Source organism: Echinops telfairi, unplaced genomic scaffold (assembly GCF_000313985.2).
Source record: "Echinops telfairi isolate 266 unplaced genomic scaffold, ASM31398v2 ScPeMD7_10;HRSCAF=50, whole genome shotgun sequence".
NCBI classification, from domain to species: Eukaryota; Metazoa; Chordata; class Mammalia; order Afrosoricida; family Tenrecidae; genus Echinops; species Echinops telfairi.
The window spans coordinates 3,485,440-3,492,030 of record NW_022103907.1 but is presented as its reverse complement, the minus strand read 5'-3'; the positions used below and the strand labels follow the sequence as shown (position 1 = coordinate 3,492,030).

Below are 6,591 nucleotides of genomic sequence, written 5' to 3'. Positions count from 1 at the left end.
CTGTTGATAAATACCTAAACAGTTCTTTCCTGAGTTACCTAATTTTTAAGTATACAGAACCCAAACCAAAAAGCCTAGCAGAAGGATTGTAGACTTGCACAACCACTATGAGATGCAGTATGGCACTTCCTGAAACCAATAAATCAAATACAAATAACCTCATGATCCTGCAATCTCTCTACTTGGTATATACCCTAAAGAAATAATGAACAAGACATGAGGAGACATGCACACCTATGTTTATTGCAGTAGCTTCTATAATAGCAAAAATATGGAAACAATAAAATATGCCCATCTATAGAGAAATAAACTCTGGCACATTTATACAATGGCATATTATGCATCCTTAAAAAACAATGATGAGTCTGTCAAAGGCCTTACGACATGGAAAAAAATTAGAGAACATTGTGCTTCGCAAAGCCAGTCAGTGTCAGAATGATACATATTTTATGACACCATTATTATAAAGAAAAAGAAAAATGGCTTTCACACCACAGATAAGACTTTGGGACTATGATGAGCATGGGGTGAGGAGACAAGGAGATCTGGAAAGGACAGGAAACTGATGGGAGGAAGGGAGGGTGGGACAAGAAACAACAATAGAGCCATATATGGGGGGGGGGCATTAATGGAGTACTATTAAAAAATAAAAATAAATCTCTTAAGCAGCCTATCAGAAACCATATGAGCATGAGATAGGACACAGAACACGAACAAAAGCAAGTCTACAAGTGATGAAGAGATGGAAACCCAGATAGCCTGAGCAAGTGTGTTCACTTCCTAAGACAGACAGCTCTGAACTTAGATAAAGAGGAGAGAGGAGTTATTGCCTGGGCTCAGCGGTGGAGATAAAGGCTGGTGAGTACACTATGAAATGACCAACAAAATCTTACAGCTCATTGAGGGTCCCTGCCCCAGAACAGAGAGGCAGAAGCTCAGTTAAACAACAATCTTGTGACTGCCCAAGCCTCCAATGTAAATGGCTTCTAGGGACTAGTCTGCGGGGCAGAAGGAAAGCTGGCACCGATAGAACACAGATTGGCCCTAGGGCAAGAAGCAAAGGGAAGTCATTAAACTAAACATTTCAAGATGGGAAGATACTGGCTGTGCTGACCTGGCAGAGACAGATTTGGGAGAGTCACATTTTCTTGCTTTTGGATACCAACAGCTAATGTATCATATCCAAGTATAGTAATAACAAGACAAAAGCAATAATAAAGAGCAAAACAATGAAATTTTAAAAAGATTTATTTAGAATTAGCAAAAGCAGATGTGTTGCAATACAAATAAGTGATGGGAATTATTTTAGGGTACAAAAGAGATCCTGAATCTCAAATACACTCGAGTATAAGCTGACCCGAATATCAGCCGAGGCACCTAATTTTACCACAAAAACTGCATTAAAACTGTGCTGAATAACTCGGCTTTTACATGAGTATATACGGTAACTTAAGGAGAACATGTATTGAGCTTTAAACAGTACAAAGATAAAGACAACATCCAGATGAGGAAGGCCATTAATTAGCACAAGGTCACATGGCTTTCAAAGGGCTATAGAGATACAGAGCTTTTAAAAGAACATCGGAAGGCAAAGGAAATGGTCACAAAAGCACGGTGGGTCACAGTCGCAGGGGGGACCATGGAAGCAGGAATGGGCCCATGATGGGAACACACACTATGCTAGAGCAGTTGACAAGATTGGCCCACAGCCTTCCAATCACTGCAGTCTTGACTGTGTGACCTAAGTATGGTAATTGCCATCAGTAACACATCCCAGGCCAGCTCCTAAGGGTCACTGGTGGGCTGGCTGGAGTGGGGGGAGATAATTCACTTTCCAGTGCACTCTGCCGGAGGGCAATATCGTTCACGTTCCTGGTTGGAGGAATTCAGTGGAGGCATAATCCACACGGGGGACTCTGCAAATGGATTTTGGGCTTTGACTATCATCCATGTTCTTCTGGAAACTGGGTGCTCAGACCTTAAGCCCTAATATAGGGTCTAAGTTACTGGAGTAAAAATGAGAACGTATGCGAGGTACATTGGAAAGGCAATTGCAGAGAGTGAAGAAGAAAAACAACAAGGTTAGAATGAGTAGGTCGGGCTTGTGTATTAGAGGTGAAATTCTGGGTAACCCTGATCTCAAAAGGCTGTGGATGGCAGTGACTGCCCAGATTAAGCCTCCATGGTATTCTTTCTGATCATTCGCCAACAATGGAGACAGATTACTTCCACTCCTCCCCAGCCAGCCCAGAGTGGGGCAGTCTCTCTTAGGGGCTTGCCCCGGTGCGTCCTTGACGGAGGTCACTGTACTGGAGATGACAGGGGGCTGCATAGTCATAAGTAATGCCCGAGCGGTTGTGCCCTGACTGCCTTGGTTGGAAGGCTCTGGACCAATCTCGTAAGCCACTCTATTTACCATAATGCATGTGTCCCAATCATGGTCCTATCCCTGCATTGGTGATGTCTTGGTCTGCCACCAATCCTGAACTTCTGGCAGTTCCCTTTGTTCCTTGTCCTATTTATCTAGCTTCCTGATTGGAGCTCCTCTGATGCCATTTTGACCTCTTGCCCAAGGCCATCCTCATCCAGGTGCTATGTCTGCGTCTTTGTGTTGTCTTTAGCCCTTTGGAAGACGTACTCAATGTTCTCCTTACATTATCTTTGAGATTGGGGTCTCTTTTGCACCCTGAAACACATGAAACAAAGAAGTTTTGTGAGGCCTTAGAAAAGTGGAAGCCTTCAAGAGTCTTGCTCTGTTTCCAGAAGAGAACTTGTAGTCCTTAAAATATGAGAGTATCATTGGGGACCTTTAAAAAACTGGAGAGGAAAAATCAATAAAAGTTTTAAATAAATAATAAGATAAAAAAACTAGAGAGGACTTAGAAAACCCAATGGCAAATACATACCACACAAGGCCTCCGCATATGTGGCCCCAATGTTCTACAGTTCATGGGTGAGGAGAATGAGAAACTGCTGGCAGAACCCCAGCCTGGTAGGAGTCACAGTGGTCCTTTTTAATTGTAGCAAATTGATCACGTAAGATTTCATACAGGGTTGAAATTTGTATTCAGCCGACTTGGTGTTTTCCAGATTCTGACCCTTGATTGTCTCTTCCTCTCCTTCTAGGCTGTACCCGGGACCCCTGGCTAGATACTGGACCCCGACTTCTTGCACAGTTCCTGAATACCAGGTTTCTCTTCCTGCCTTCCAAATTCTGCTTCCCACCAATACATGTGCAGCAGAGGAAGGTGGCTTGTGAAGAATCACTTGGTTTAATCTTTTCAAAGCGAGGGCAGATGTATCAGAATGAGCAGGAAAGATTTGTCCAGTAGGTCAGAGGACAGCCCTGGGCATTTTCAGTTGCACGATGAATCTAGAGTTCAACAGAGGCCTGCTTTGGAGGGTCTTATTGCTATGCCTGTGTTTGCTGATGTTCTTCCAGTAGCTGACCAGCCTAATGCTAAGTCAAGTCATACTTTTCAAGCCTCAAGTCCTGGGCCACTGTGACTCAGCGAGGGGAGAAGCACAGAGCCAATTCTATTGGGTGCAGTTGGGTGTTTCACCTGCAGCGGGAGGGGGCATGCAAGACGCAGATGTGCGAGCAGCAGCCAGCTCAACTCGGTATCTTGGCAGGCCTGGCGATTGTCGTGGAAAAGCTGAATCCTGAGTGAACATCTGCCTGGCTCCTCAGAGAGGAAGCAGCTTTGGGTTAGCTAATTAATAGCTTTTTCATCTGAGTCAGATGATTCCATTTCAGCCAAGTGGTTGAAACACAGCCTGGATTCGGTCTTTCCACATTTTCTTGGTGGCGATGGTGGGCCCTGGTGCCTCCCAGCCCAGGCTGATTCCGGTCTGAGGCCCCTGAGAACAGGAAAGCCTTACCTTTGTCTGAGTTGATTGAAGGGCTGAGTTAGTGTTGCTTTAAGGAGCAGCCTTTCTAGCTTTAAGTACTGCCAACTGGAGTGGAGGCGGGAGGACACCTCTGCCCCATTCTCCGCGGTGCAAGTGGCTTCTCCCCTGATGTAATGGAGGCCTTCTCAGGACTTTACAACACCGTTTGCTGGGGAGGTTGTGCAGATACGATCCATCAGCATGACACAATAACTTGAGGATACGAAACAATGCGGGGTCCAGAGGTAGATTGCACCATAGTGATTCAAGCAGAGGAATTAGGATCAACCCGCCTCTGAAGGCCTTAGTGGAGGGAGAACATGGTCAAAGGTAGAGAGCAGTGAGAAGTAAGAGTGTGAGGAAGGTTAAGCCTCCTGGGGTCCAGTCTAGGCAGGAAAAGGAGCAGCTGGAGTGGCGGTCATTGTTAACTGCCTTCCGGTTGGTCCCAACGATGACTTGCATCCTGGCAATCCCATGCACAGCGGAAGGAAACGCTGCCTGGTCCTGCACCAACCATTCCTGTGACCAGTTGCAAATTGGACTGCTGGGATCTACAGGGTTTTCATAGGCTGAATTTTGGGGAAGCAAGTCACCAGGCCTCTTTCTGGGTCAATGTTAGTCTGGAAGCTCCTCTGAAACCTGTTCAGGACCATAGCAACATGCAAGTCTCCACGGACTAATGAGGTGGCTGTCCCTGAGGCACCTTGACTGGGCACTGAGGCTGGCTCCCACAGAGAAGGTGAGAATTCCACCACTGCACAGCCATGTTGCCCTCCCTGGAGTGGAGTCCAGGCTTAACGGTGGAAGGTCCTGTGGTACCTCCCCCTCAGCATCTTTCCAGGGTCCTTGATGTCTAACTCTCTGAGCAGCTTTACTGCTGTATCTTCCACAGAGTTCTCTCAAGTATCCGCTGAGCCTCCTTTACTTTCTAGACCGGTGTTCTTCATTTGAGGACAGCAATGTTCTTAAGGCTGAGGGCTCTGGGCTATTTGTCAGCCTAGCACAGAGAATGTTTTTCAATAAATGGATGTTGGATTAGTTACTATGAGGACGTAGCTGTTGTTGAGGTTGAATAACTAGGGTGGTTCTAGAATGAAATATACGTGTCAGGTAATCTAACCAATTGTATTTCCAGTAGACGAGTGTGGTATTTGGGGTTTCCAATAACTCAACCACTGATCTACATATTCCACATGTTTACTGGAAGTCTACTCGATTCCTTTTTTTTTCATTGTAAAGGGTGATTTCAATTATATTGATGATTTATAACATAAAAGCAAAGCATCTTCTTCTTGCAGGAGCAGTGTTCTATTATGTGAAGTTATCCTCTTTAAACATTTGTTGCGTCAATTCTGGGTGAACCAGGATGGTCTCTTTCTGTCCCATTCAATGATCCTCTTGCCCTGGTCTTGTTCCCCCAGCGTCTCCATTCACCCAGCGGAGTACAGAACCATCGGCTCTACAGTAGGAGCCTCAAAAGGACCTCCTTGTGCTTTCCCCATCTGGCTCTTGACTTCTGCTGTCTCCTTGTGCACCTTCTCATAGCAAATAGCCACAAAGGACGTGCTTCTGTTTCAGGTGTCCACATGCAGGACAAACGTCTCTATTATTCTTCACTTTCATAACCTTCCAAGGGTTTCTTCTCCTACATCCATTCACTTCAATCGAGCGCCTATAGAGCACCTATATTTAGGAGCTACCATCCAAAAGATACAAGAGGCTAGAAATGTCCTTACTTCCACTGTAATTGTGTGCTGGTTCTGCAACTACTGCTGGGCCCTGGACAGCTAATGCTGGTGCCCAAGGAGAGCTGGGAACGCCTGGTCGGCTCCGCAGGAGGTTCCCCTGCAACCGCTCCCAACAGTTTCACAGGAGTCCCCATGCTGCCGGCCACAGAGTAATGACCAAGACCAGCATGGCCGATGCCATTTTCCCAGCTCTCTCTATTTCAACACTGTTACAGGTCCTTAGCATACAACGGTGACAAAAACAGATAATGTCTCTGCTCATGTGGCATTTATATTCTAGTCGGAGAGAGAGACCAGCAAGGTGTGCTACATCCCGGGGAGCCACAAAGAAGGTGCTACTAAAAAATAGAAAAGGTTTGCAGTCAGGTTGATTTGGACCTGTGTTGACCTCTCCACTTCATGTGTGTCAGACAGAACTACCCCATGTAGTTCCTTTAGCTATAATCTTTGTTTGTTTGTTTTTTCTTTGCTTATAATCTTTACAGAATTAGATTGCCAGACCTTTCTTCCCCCAGCCCCTAGGAGGTTTGAGCCCCTACCGTTTCAGTTTGTATGTTAGTGCAAACTATTTGCACCACCCCAGGCTGTTAGGGTAAGGTACTAAAATTCAAAGTTCCCTCTTTTTTCCCCCCTTGCAGTTTCTCTCTTGATTTGACACCATGTTTACACTTGCTACTCAAGGTCATCCTGTGAAAAATGAACCCTTTAAAATTGTCAGCATGAATTTCCCATCCTTTTGACCCATAACCTGTGCAATGCCAGTGTTAAATGCAGATACAAGAGCGTTTAACTTTTTTGTATCATTTGTATGTTGCGGATCATCCGTGCATGTGCACTTGGCTATTTCCAGGACAGTGAAACTGTGGCACAGAGCTAATTCCATTATTTTTATTTTACTACACACACACACACACACACACACACATACACACACAGAGCCAACACACCACCT

General features: G+C 45.4%; 1 pseudogene; it reads right to left on the bottom strand.

The window, feature by feature from the left end:
• Nucleotides 1-5,237: 5,237 nt before the first annotated feature.
• Nucleotides 5,238-5,820, bottom strand: LOC101640202 (annotated as a pseudogene).
• Nucleotides 5,821-6,591: the final 771 nt, after the last annotated feature.